This window comes from Cynocephalus volans, chromosome 2 (assembly GCF_027409185.1).
Source record: "Cynocephalus volans isolate mCynVol1 chromosome 2, mCynVol1.pri, whole genome shotgun sequence".
Lineage (NCBI taxonomy): Eukaryota > Metazoa > Chordata > Mammalia > Dermoptera > Cynocephalidae > Cynocephalus > Cynocephalus volans.
The window spans coordinates 224409117-224422153 of NC_084461.1; the positions used below are offsets into that span (position 1 = coordinate 224409117).

Below are 13037 nucleotides of genomic sequence, written 5' to 3' on the forward strand. Positions count from 1 at the left end.
TGTAGTAAGTTTTAAAGTCAAGAAGTGTGCATCCTCCAGCTTTGTTCTTTTTTGAGTTTGTTTTGGCTATTTGGGATCCTTTGCATTTCAATGTGAATTTTAGGATAGTTTGTTAATCTCTGCAAAAAAGCTAGCTATGAACGTCAATTTTTATAATCATGTTAGTAGAATCCAAGCTAATTCTGCATCTTGAGGTAGTACTGGTAATTTTAGAGTTATAGATCAAGCTTTTGACCCATGTGGCATTTAATGACAGCCATAAAGTAAGTAACGGAAGCCTTATCTCTGTCAGGAAATTTGTATCTCAGAGCATCCTTGAATTTAAATGTCTCTTACTCTTACAGAGATATATTTTTTGTTGCCATGAAAAGTCGGTCAAACTAAAATAAATTTTTTCTTTGTCATTTAAGTTATCAGAACACAACGTTTGTATTTTGTAATTTTCTGGGTTTAAATTGGATACAGTGGTTAATTTTGGTACGAAGTAATATTAACTTTGAAACCTTGAGATGGCAGTAAAACATGCCATTGGTTACAATACCTCTGTCACCTTGCCGTGAGGGAAAGTAGTCATTTTTTTCCCTCTCTTCTTAATCAGAATACTGAGACAGGACCTTGTTTCCCCTTTATCTGATGACCTTGCCCAGAAGCATGCCTGAGAGGGCAATATATGGCAAGTTTGGGTGTGTTTAGTGTAGATCATAAATATGAGGTGATTACCAAGGCGCTGATGATAGTTTTACAGTTCTTTAGGGAGGAGTCGTTGCATTTTTGCCTTCTGGTTTTCATTTACTTTGTAAACAGAGGGTTAAAGGAGTCCCCACCCTATACCAAATATTCATTTCTTATTGTATTCTTGAAGTCTTTGCCCGTATATATAATGTCTTACAGGTTTATAGCTAGATATAATTGTATACTTAAAATATGTTATGCTATATTATAAAATCTTCTATGTTATATAGCTTTATAATTTTTAGGCTTAATGGTTGCATAGTGTTCCATCAAATTGATAAATTATTTGCATAGCCATTCCAATATTAGAGATATGAGGAAATCTATATGTGTAAAGTATGTCTAGAGATTCAAAGGTGTTTTTTTCCCCTGTTACCATTTGCAGTTCCGTCATTGTCAGTATACTTAACAAAAGACCTTTGATGTTTAATACAGTCGTGTGTTTTTCTGTCCATAAAATCTCTAAAGATGTCAGTATAGAAATTTACTAAGTCATGGCCTCTGGGGACAACATTGCCTAGGCTTGCAGTGGTTAGTGAGAATTAGTGGAGTGTCAGATGTATATATGGGTGGGATTAGTGGAGGAAGAGGAGATCTTTAGTGCAAAGGAAACAGTTGTTTGGCTAGATTTTAAATAATAAATGAATTATATTTGCTTTGCATTATTTGTGTCTACATTCTGGAGTAGGAGTGCTTCTTTATTAAGTGTTTTTAAACTTTGTCTGTTAACAGAATTTGGAAGTTCTTTACTTAAATGTCACATTGAAATCTGAGTGGCCTGCTGTGCTAAGGAAAAAAATCAAGTTCAAAATTTGACATCAAGATTAATATTTTGCTCAAGTTTATTTTGAGGCTGTTGATATTTATTTCCTTAAAATCTTTCTTTGGTTAATTCTGTGAGTAATGGATTTTGTAACCCAAACCACATTAGTACAGGAGAAGTTAATATCAACAGTCATTTAATTTGATTGCGTGTTACTGTTAATACCTACATACTAGTATCTAGTACAAGAAGAGAGGAACTCAGAATCTTTCTAATCCTGCGATGCTATGTGAGCATCCTGTATTGGGATGGAAGTGAGCAGTATTGCCTAAGCTTTTATTATTTTGTCAGAACCCAGCAAAGATCACAGAGATCAATCTGTTGATTTGTAATTTGTAGTTACATATTTAGGTGCTACTAAGTCAAAATTGCTATTATTTAGTGTTTTTTGCATCTTGAATACTAATATTGGTTTTCCTCACTGCCAGCTGTTGGAAGTGCTAGGAACAAACAGTCTGTGTTTTATGGCCCTCCTGTGTGGTGTTCCACAAAATTAAATTCAAACACTTCTATAATTTATATTCTAAATGAATCAATATACCTACTCCTGGCATTTTTCACAGGAAAGTTTCACAAAATGTCCCATATGTTACAAAAAGTTCTCTATTAATGCATTTTAGAGGAATTTTAAATACTTTCATCTTAGGACACCTGTGACACTATTTCATTTCATTCTTAGTGAATTGTGAAGTTTACATAGTACATTAAGGCCACAGTGACTGAAGAAGGACATGGGTGGTGTGTTTAAGAGGGGTTTCATCTCTTTCTGTGATGCTAGCTTCTATTTCTGGACTTGGATGGTAGTTAATAAGTGGATGTTTGCTTTATAATTTTTCATTAGACTACAGATATATATTTTATGTGCTTTTTGAATATACATTTTACAATACATGTAAAATGTTAAATTATTTAATATAAAGGGCTTTAAATTCTAAATTGATTTGTACAGCAAACTTTTTCAGCAAGTGAATTAATTGTTGAAAAGAAACCTAAGAATTTTGGTGACTATTTCATATTTCTTCCCATGTTTAGTTTTATGTCTAGAATTGAAAAGATAGGAATGAATAACCTCTCATTTCTTTCTTCCATTGATTTACCCACAAAGGATGCCATAAATAACTAAATGAGGTGGGTTTCTTTTTGTTTCTTGCATCTGTTGCTGCTAAAAGTGGAGAATGAAAGATAGGAATACAAGAGTGAGAAGATGTTTAAAAATAAACAATGAAAAATTTAAACTTTAAAGTAGACATTTTGTTGCTGTTACTAAGCTAGCAATGCATTTCTTTAGGAAACCACAATTTAAAAAATATATAGCATGAAGTCTGTACCACAAGCCATACATACAAAATAGATTCTTTATTGTAACAGAAATTGTGCATCTTTTGCCTTTGCTGTAGTTATTAAAATATCAAGTATGTATTGTCCTATCTGCTGTTGTCTTATGACTTGTCCGAGAAAGGCTATTTAAAGCCTCTTCCCCTGTAAATGTGTGCAAATCTATCATCAATGAACTTGCATTCTTGTTTATGTGCTACCTAATTTTAAAAGATAAATGGGAGTCATATTGATTTTTGAAGAATGCAAATTAAGTGAAGCAAATTATTATGCCTGCATCATCTTTTTCTTCAGAGTACCTACTTTGTGTCATTTAAAAATTTAAAAATAGATACAACATAATTCATTGTTCCCAAAATTGAGATTTTTACTGTTATATCTGAGTTTAACTAAAATAACATTTTAAAAATTCATGTGACCATGAAAAACTTTAAAATTACAATGTATCGGCAGAACATCAGTAGAAACTCGGAAAAAATGATAGAAGCTTGTATTAAAATAGAGTATAAAAAAATGATCTCACATATGTAGAATAATGGCTAGAAGAACTTAAGTTTTGATTCATGTCTTTATTATGTGATAAAAAGTTAAAATATAATACGTTGAAATTATTAGGCAAAAATCATAGCGTAAATCAGCTATTATTCGATAGCATAAAACACAACAGTTGTTTGCCTGTACACTCACTTGAGCATCAATGTACTCATGCGTAACTGGTATATTGTGGACTTCCTGGCCATCTGGGGCGTGGCATACTATTATGTGTAGCTTATCTCATGATAATTATAGCTATATCAAATATACTTAGCATTTTTTGTATTTAAAAAAATTTTAGAACAAAAATATTGTTAGAGGATTTTTTTCTTTTTTCTCTCTCCATTTCCTTTCCCCATCCCCCAACAACATCTTCATATATGTTAGAGTTCTTTAGAATAGTTTGGGAAAAACTGACCTAAGGTAGTAGGTTGTTGTGACCGCTGTTTCAAATCAGAACAGATTTCTTTATCCAATAACCAGTAAGGATTGTGGTCTTCCTTGCCTTTTGGGTTTTTTTGGTAATGCAGAAGTAAATTTCTGAATGTATGTAAACACATTGTCCTTAGCTTCTGATTTAGAATTCTTCATAGATAATTTATTTCCTGGGTCTTTCTTCAAAGTTTAAAAAATTTAAAGTATCCTTGTTATATTTGTCATAAAGAGCCTGTAGCAAACCTCCTAATCAAATGAAAGCAACCTTGAATGTTTCAAAAGGCTACAGCTAATGTCTTTATCTCTCTAGCTTTCGAACCTCTGATTTGGAGTTCAGTGGAAATTTAACCTTTTTGGACTTCTTCCCTTGGTGACTCACAGTCTCTGGAATCAATAAGGTCTGCATTACTTTACAGCTCAACTTAATTTAATTCATGAGAACTGTAGGAGCCAAAACGAAGCTAGTCAGAGTCACTAAAAGATTAAATCAGATGAATTATGACTTTCAGATTTGTATGAAATATGTAGAATTCCATCCAATCCCCCTGGTTTGGTTAATGTGTTCTTTTGGATTGGGGCATATGTTGAGGGTCTCACATTCATGATTTCTGTTAAGTCTTGCATATCTTATAGGACAAATTGCTCCAGTTGGAACTAGGCACTTTGCTTCTATAAACTTGCTGAGTTATTATGTGATCTCTTTTTTTAAAAAAAATTTTTGGCAGCTGGCCGGTAAAAGGATTGAATCCTGGATTCTGATAATACCAGAATCCAACAGAGCTAATTGGCCAGACCTTGCTCAGTTATTATGGAAATATCAGTCTTATTTGACCCTCCATGCACTAAATCACTGATGAAATTGAGTTATTTTGTGTTTGTCAAACACTGTCTGGGTTGTAGTTATATATATGTGGAGGACAAGGGGGTTGGAAGTTACAGATACTCAAAAGTGAAAACCCATTTAGTAGATTTCCTCCTGTATTCTAATAATGAAATTAATGTCCAACCTTTCATTTATTCATTTGGTTCAAATAGCTATATAAGCCATTACTTTAAAATTGTTGCTGAGGCATTGATATCATCCAGAAATCCTCTTTGTAGAGGAGTGTTTTAGTCCGTTTTGTGTTGCTATAACAGAAATACTTGAGACTGGGTAACTTAAAAAGGAAAGAGGTTTATTTGGCTTACGATTCTGGGACAGCTGCATCTGGCATGGGCCTCAGGCTGCTTCTACAGATGGTGGAAAAACAACAGGCAGCTCGCAGGTACAAGCAGATCACATGGTGAAAGGGGGAGGGAGGGAGGGAGGGAAGGAGAAAGAGAGAGAGAGAGAGGAGAGAGAGAGAATGATGAATAGAGCGAGAACTCACTGATTAATCCTCCCTCCCCCAGGGAGAGCATTAATCCATTCATGAGGCATCTGCCCCCATGACTCAATCAGTTTCCAACACTGCCACATTGGAGATCAAATTTCCACATGAGTTTTGGAGGGGACAACACATCCAAACTCCATCAAGGAGTAATGATAATCTCATATGATAATCTCTCCCATAATTTATATCTCTCTTCATCAGCTGGCTCTGAGGTGTTATTTTGTTTTTGTTTGGGGGTTTGGGGATTTTTTTTTGGTATTTTATTTACACAGTATGACATCTTTTATAATTCCTGCTAAATTAATTTACATTTACTCTTCTTACATTCCTATTCATTAAAAATAAATTCTGTATTCCTTTTGGGTAAGCTCCTAACACTGCATCTAACATCTCATGTTTAACTCTGTAAGGACTATTGTAGTATATATTATCTGAGGATAAAAAGAGTAAATGAAAGCAAAATGTTAGATCTTTTTTTCAAATTTATGTACTGTTTCGATGTGTAGCTTATATAAATGAACAGTAAACTCATTCGTAAAGACTAAATAGATCCATTGTCCTCTTAGGTAGGGAGTACACCATTAGTGCTGTGGTACTGGCGTTGGTACTGGTAGAGAAAAGTACTCCTCCATGATTTATTTCTATGGTAATGACGGATAATGATTAACTGCATGAGGCTGTCAGATTCTAAGCTGCCTAAACAATTATTCTTTATAGTGTGTTATAGAAGTTTTTAGTAGGCTGAGTGGCATAGTACCTTGTTGCCACAGATGCTCTTTGATTACATGAAAAGCATTATAAAAAGACATTTTCTCCAGTAAGAATCATTTCCAGCATAGTGAAATGTGGAAAATTTTCAAAGGAACTCCAAAGTGATATATCCGGAGGTAATTGTAGCTATTGGTCTAATCCACCTCAGACCTGGAGAGCCCAGTTTCCAAATAAACAAGCGGCATCTTCCATTGTGAGTGAAACGTTGAAACTTCTTACCATCACTGCTCACTGGGTAAAGTAGCCATATATACAGCCTCTTTCCCAATAATTGACTCCTGTCTCTCCCTTTATAATCCTTTCATTCTTCCATGCCTGCTGCTCAAGTTGCAGACCATTGCAGTTTCAGTTCTCTTGGAAACTCCTATCTCTTGCAGGCTTAGCCCTATCTTCTCCCAGACTTACCCCTTCTACTGGATCACCCTTGTAGATATCTTCTCTGTGTTTGCAGAACGTTGTTTTTAGTTATCTGTGGTGGAGTCAGTGGTGGTGTTTATTATTGAGAGCTCTGCTATGTACCGAGTACAGTGCAAGCAGTATGCTTTTTCTTATATTTAATTCTCACAACCACTCCTTTAGGCAGACATTGTTAATATTTCCGTTTTACAAATGAAGAACTGAAAACCAAGGCCTATAGAGTTTAAGTAAGTGGCATCTTATCTTTTATCTGTGGACTGCAGTACGTGCTGCCAGAGTTGGTCTTTGACATAGCACCTAGGGAAGAATCTGAGTCAGTTTAAACATACTGCCCAAACATTAGGTCAATTGGAAATGGTTAGGGAAAGGGGAAGATTCTTTATAAAAAAAAATCAAATAAAGCTAGGGAGGTCCAATAAGTTCAAAGGTTTTAATTATATGTAGAAAGAAGAGGCACTTAAAAAATCTTCTAGAAAAAGGTGGCCTTGGTGGTGGCCCATGGCTTTAGATCTGGCATCATTTAAAAGCACTGACTTAGGGAGGGTGCCTATCAGCCTCAGTCAGTCTTTGTTTCTTTGAATTCTTTGCTATCTGGTTATATCCCCTCCTCCTATTCTTGTTATTGCCCACCTTTGACACCTCTTTTCTTCTTACCTGTTACCTGACATCAATTTGAGCAACTTTGGTTGATATTTGTGTTGATGCCCCATTTACTGGTCAGACCCAAGACTATATGTGAGACCCTTTGCACATACGACCAGAAAAACAGAACCGTTTTCTGTGTAATGGTTTATGATTTCTCTTGTGGCTAGTATTCTATGGAACAGGGGAGGGAGGGAGGGAATAATAAATCTACTGATAGGATAAGAGTTCATATTGTCCACTATGAGTTCATATTATCGAATCTTAAATTGGTTCTTTTTGCCATCTTTTATACATTTCCTCATTACTCCATAATTCTGAACCTTTTCATTGTTTTCTAATCTTTACCCAAATTCCACTATCCATCTGCTCTGACTTAGAACTCATTGAGAGATTTGGGGCCATCTAAAAAGTGTATTCTTCCAGTTCCTTAATTTTAAGGATTTCAATATTCTTCTTTCATCTCTTTTTTGTTATCTCAAAGAAAAGACTTATTCCATCCCTCAAACTCAACATGTCCCAAACGGAATTATACTTTAGTATACATATGTCACCATATCTTTTCTGGCCTCATTCCTCTTTCCCCAATGCTTCTTAATGCCTACTTAGTGTTCAGCCTGGCTGTCACTTCTGTAATTGATTTTTAAAAAAATTATTTTTTTATTAAACTGTTACACTTCTCACTGTGTAATGGAGACACAAAAAAGATTACTCAAAGCAACATGAATGCAATGAGAACCCCGAAGGGACTGCACCTCAGCAACTCCTCTGTTAGAAGGAGAAACGTGAAAGGACGAGTCGACACCAGTTGACGATCCACCGGAGAGAGCTTGTTTATTAGGCAGCACACACACATATATATAGGGCTTCTAGGGAAGGCTGATTGGCTTAAAATACAATCCCTACTTAGAGGGCAACCAGCGCCATGATGGGGTGTGGCTGAGAAGGACTTATGTGATCAGGGTGTGATCCCTTGGGGCGTTTGGGTTCTTACATTCCTCCCTTTTTCTTGTTTTAGGAAAGGGGAAGTTGAAGTCATCGAGCTACTTCCTGCTGAACTGGGGCGTTGTGGGGGGGGGCAAAGGGAGGAAGGTACATAAATACCCATTATGAAACCCCAAAGGAGGGTGGAGAAACAAGTAATTTCAAAAGGGGAAAAGTCCATAAACGTTCCTTGAAGCCACAAGTCGAATATGCACCGGTTCCATTGTTCGTAGTTGGAGACTGGAGGGAGCAGCCAGGGTCGGTGGCAAGGGCGTGTAGGAATGTGTTTCCTCTGTAAGGTGGTGTCTCTTTAGCATCGGCTGAGGCGCTCACGAGATGAGGTGGGGGGTTCATCGGTACCTAGAAGCTGGTAGTTTCTAAGCAAAAGCTGGTTAAAGGACTGATTAGAGATTTTTCCCACTTGGGTTTGAAGAAACCTAATGATGCAGGGCAAGAAAAGGCAGGTTATGAGGATAATGATTAGAGGTCCCAAAATGGGCCAAATCCACGTTAGGATAGGGTTTAAGATAAAAGAAGAAAAGGGGTTAGAACTGGATGTGGTTTGTAGGCTGGAAGCTAAGTTGGTGAGTTTGATGATGTTTGTTTCTACTAGACCGGATTCATTGATATAATAACAGCATTCTTCCCTAAGGAAGATGCAAGTACCTCTTTTTTCTGTGGTGAGGAGGTCTAATGCTCTACGGTTTTGGAGGGTGACCTGAGCTAAAGAGGTAATTTGTCTCTGTAGAGAGGAAAGAGATTCAGCAGTGGAGGTCAGAGCCCCTTCAAGTTTAACATTGATGTCTTTGACCGCCCATCCTAAGGCTCCTCCCGACAGGCTGGCTCCGACCGCTGATGTTGTTAGGGAAATACTGACCATGATTGGGAGGAAGGCGGCCCTTTTTTGTCTTGAGGGTGGGTGAAGAAGATAGAACAGTTCTGAATTGGAGTACAGAGTGAGTTGAGGGACGATGGTGACGAGAAGGCATGGGACAGTAAGATTGGACAGGATGGAGGTAGAGAGGGTTCCATTGCACCAGAACAAAGAGCCTGGTGGGGCGAAGGTGTGGTTATAAATGGTTGAGGAAGGGAAGCGTTTAAGGGGACGGCCTCCAGGAGCGGTTGCATGAGAGAAAACAATTTCTGGGAGAGAGAGAGAAAGATGAGTGTTTCAGAAATGATCTGTTGCCAGGTGTAAATGGGTGACCCTGGGGAGCTAGCAGAGGGGCCCAAAAGCTCCCTGGGTGAAATGAAAAGAACAGGAGAAGGAAGGCCAAGGAGAAGGTTCATGTCTCCGGAATTGGGAGTAAGGCTGAGGTCCGGGAGTGGTGTGTTAAGTTCTTTTGCAGCTTGTTATTGGAGTTCTTGGTGGCCGAGGGCAGATCCTGAGTGTAAGGCTTCAGCCTAGAAATACGAATCCATGGAGTCAGGGCAAGTTTAGCAGGAGTTGGAGTGCAAAGGATGACAGGACATGGGCCTTCCCACTTAGGGGTTAGGGGGGTTTTGGTTTCCGGGGAAGTGTAGAATACTAATTGGCCTGGGCTGAGTGAAAGGTTATTTTTGGAAAGTGACGGATCTGGAAGTAGCCAGTTCTGGTACTTCCATAATTCGGTGCGAAGGTGGGAGAGCAAGGGTAAGGAAGATGGACCCAATCAAGGTGTAATTCCAGAGACAATTTAGTTAGTATGGTTCTCTCTGCCTTTCCAGATGCCTGAGGTTGGTAAGGGCAATGTAGGTGCCAGGGGAGAGAGAGTGACTGGGAGAGTTTTTGTATTATCTGGGCGGTAAATTCAGGTCCATTGTCAGATTGAATGGAAGTGGGCATCCCAAATTGTGGGATGATTTGGGAAAGGAGAGTCTGGGCTATGGTGGAGGCCTTTTTATTGGATGTTGGGAATGCCTCTACCCATCCTGAAAAGGTATCAACAAACACCAAGAGGTATTTGAGGTGCCGGACAGAAGGCATGTGCGTAAAATCGACTTGCCAGTCAGCCGCAGGTTTGAGACCTCTGTCCTGGTGGGAGGGGTATGGCCCAGGTTTGAGAGGGGTGTTAGGATTGGTACATGGTGTTACCCTTGGTGTTAAACAGACCGCATTCTTTCCATATGGCGGCATGAGAGAGAAGTATATGATTTGGAGTCAGTGTATAAGTTAAGAGTTCTTCCTTCAGCTAGAACGCAGGCTCGCGTGGCGGCGATAAGTTTGGCCTGCTGGTTGGTAGTACCCTTGGGTAAAGGTTGGGCCTCTATAACCGAATCAAGGGAGACTATGGCATAACCTGCGTAATGAGTGTTTCCTTCCTTGAATGAGGACCCATCCGTGAACTATGTGAGATCAGCGTGAGATAGGGGTCCCTCAGTGATGGAAGAGCTACCGATTTTGAAGGCTTTCTACGCAGCTGTGCAAAGGGGTGTTGGGGGAATCTGGTATAGGCAGTAGGGTGGCCGGATTTAGGGGTGGGCAGGTATGAAGGATAGGGCAGGATTTTCCAGAAACGAGGATAGGAGGGTTAGGATTCTGGAAGGTGGGAGGGATTGGAGAGCCTTATAGGTAAGGAGGTCTTTAAGGTGATGTGGTGAGAGAATGGTGAGAGGTGCCTCAGATGTTAATTTGGATGCCTCCTTATGCAGTAACTGCCCCGCTGCTAGGGCTCTTAGACAGGGTGCCCAGCCTCATACAGTGGGGTCCAACTGTTTTGATAGGTACAAGGGGGTGAATGGGAATGACAGCGGCGTTAACAAGGCAGAGATCTTGGACGAGACGAAAGGCGCCATTAGGGTTTTTTACAGCGAGTATGGGAGTATTGAAAGGGGAGCGAGTGGGACGGAGATACCCCTTTTTTAATAGGTTCTGAATGATGGGGCTTAACCCGAGGAGGGCTGTTGTGGTTAATGGATACTGAGCCTGACAAATATATTTGGAGGGGTCTTTTAGTTTTATGCGTACAGGGGAACACTGGGCCAGAGCAGGGCTGGCAGTGTCCCAAACTGTGGGGTTAACAGGGTGCATTAGCATGGGTAAGGACTTCTTTGGAGGGGTGGAATTAGTAGGATCTTGGGCTTGAACTAGCGCCAGGAGGAAGGAAACGGGGGAAGAGGAAGAGGACAGGGGCAAAGTAATGGAGACTTGAAGCCGTGATAGAATGTCCCAACCCAAGAAGGGGACGGGGCATTGTGGCATGACTAGAAAGGAATGGGAGAAAACGGATTGAGTGCCTTGAAGGCAGCAGGTTAAAAGAGGGGATTTTGGGGGAAAGATTTGTTTACCTCCTACCCCGACTATAGGAGAGCTGCTGGAGGTGGTGGGGCCTTTATATTCCCTTAAGACCGAAAAGGTGGCTCCAGTGTCCAGGAGGAAAGATATTGGGTGGCCGTCCATAACCATGGATACCCTGGGCTCCTGCTTTGTTATAGAGATGGTCAGGAAGGGCCCAAGGCTCCTTCAGTCCTCCTCTGCGAGGCCCACCATAGGTGGTGTCCACGGTTCGGGGGACTGTGGGGCAGTTGGTCCCTCACCCCTTCGGGCAAGGGGGCAATCAGATCCCCAATGTCCCTTCTTTTTGCATTTTGGACAAGGAGTGGTGGGGGGCCTGGGGGTGGGGCAAGCCCTTGCCCAATGCCCTTCCTTTCCACATTTAAAGCAGGCTCCAGGTGGAGGCTTAGAGGTGGAGGCTGTGGGAGGGCGCCCGGGGGGTTTGATAAGCTGGGCCAACATCTGGAAGTTGGCATGGTCAGCCTTTTGTTTTCGACGTTCCTTTTCCTCCTTCCGATTATGAAAAACCTTGAAGGCCACTGACAGGATTTCGGTCTGAGGGGTTGCAGGACCCTGCTCTAATTTTTTAAGTTTAGTTTTAATGTCGGGGTAGGATTGGGCCAGGAAATAGGTCATAGGGACATGCCGGCCGTCTTCTGAGTTGGGGTCTAAGTTAGTGTCTTGTTGAAAGGCCTGAGTTAATCTATTGAGGAACTTGGAGGGAGTTTCCTCCTTTTTTTGGACAATTTCTTGAATTTTTTGGAAATTGACGACCTTGCGAGCCGATTTTTTGAGGCCACTTATTAAGCAAGAGGCAAAACGGTCTCGAGCCTGGATTCCCTGGGCTGTGTTATAATCCCAATTAGGTTCCTGTTCTGGGACTGCTTGGGGGCCTGGCGGGTGATCTGGATTGGTACGATGGGTGTCAGTGGCATGGGTTTGGGCTGTATCCCATACCCTGCGGCGTTCCTCAGGGAGGAGGGTATTGGCTAGGAGCATGAAGATGTCATGATGTGTGAGGCTGTAGGCCTGCAGGATCCACTGGAATTCTTTAATGTAGGTGGTAGGGTTGGTAGAGAAAGAGCCTAGTCTTTTTTCTAATTCTGTAAGGTCAGCTAGGGAAAAGGGAACATGGACCCTAACTACTCCTTCAGCCCCAGCTACCTCATGTAGTGGGGCGATTGTTAAAGGGGTGGGGGGAGGTCCTCGGGAACGGGTGAAAGGGGGGCTTAGTGGGTCAGGAGTAGGTGAGGGTAAAGACGGGGGAGTGGATGGCGCAGGAGGTGCAGAAGGTGACGTGGATGACAGGGGAGGAGGAGCGGACGCCGGAGGCACTGGGGGAGGAGGAGGTCGGTAGGGTGGGGGTTCATCAGCAGGGTCGAAGGTGGAAGAATCGAGGGGTGACTGTGAAGAGGGTTTACAGGCTAAAAGGACTTGAGAGGGAGCACAGGAGGAGCAGAGGGCGGGGTTCTGAGCCAAGAGGCAAAAAGCCTCGATGTAGGGGATCTCCTTCCATTTTTTTAGGCGCTGGCAGTAGTTAAAGAGGTCTTGTAGAATGTTAGGATCTAGTGTGCCCTCAGGGGGCCATGTGTTTTGATTATCTAAAGGATAATAAGGCCAATCTTGTGTACAGAATTTGGTGAGGAGTTTGGGAGGTTTTTCAGAAGGCATTGAAGTGGAGAGTCCTCTAGGGAGGAGGAGGAAGCGCCCATTCTGGTCTCTTAATGGGAATTTAGAC

At 41.0% G+C, this 13037-nt stretch overlaps 1 protein-coding gene across 4 annotated transcripts in view; it reads left to right on the forward strand.

Moving 5' to 3' along the window:
• PARG (poly(ADP-ribose) glycohydrolase) overlaps window positions 1-13037 on the forward strand; it is a 120178-nt gene that overhangs the window by 25079 nt on the left and 82062 nt on the right. The window lies entirely within an intron of this gene.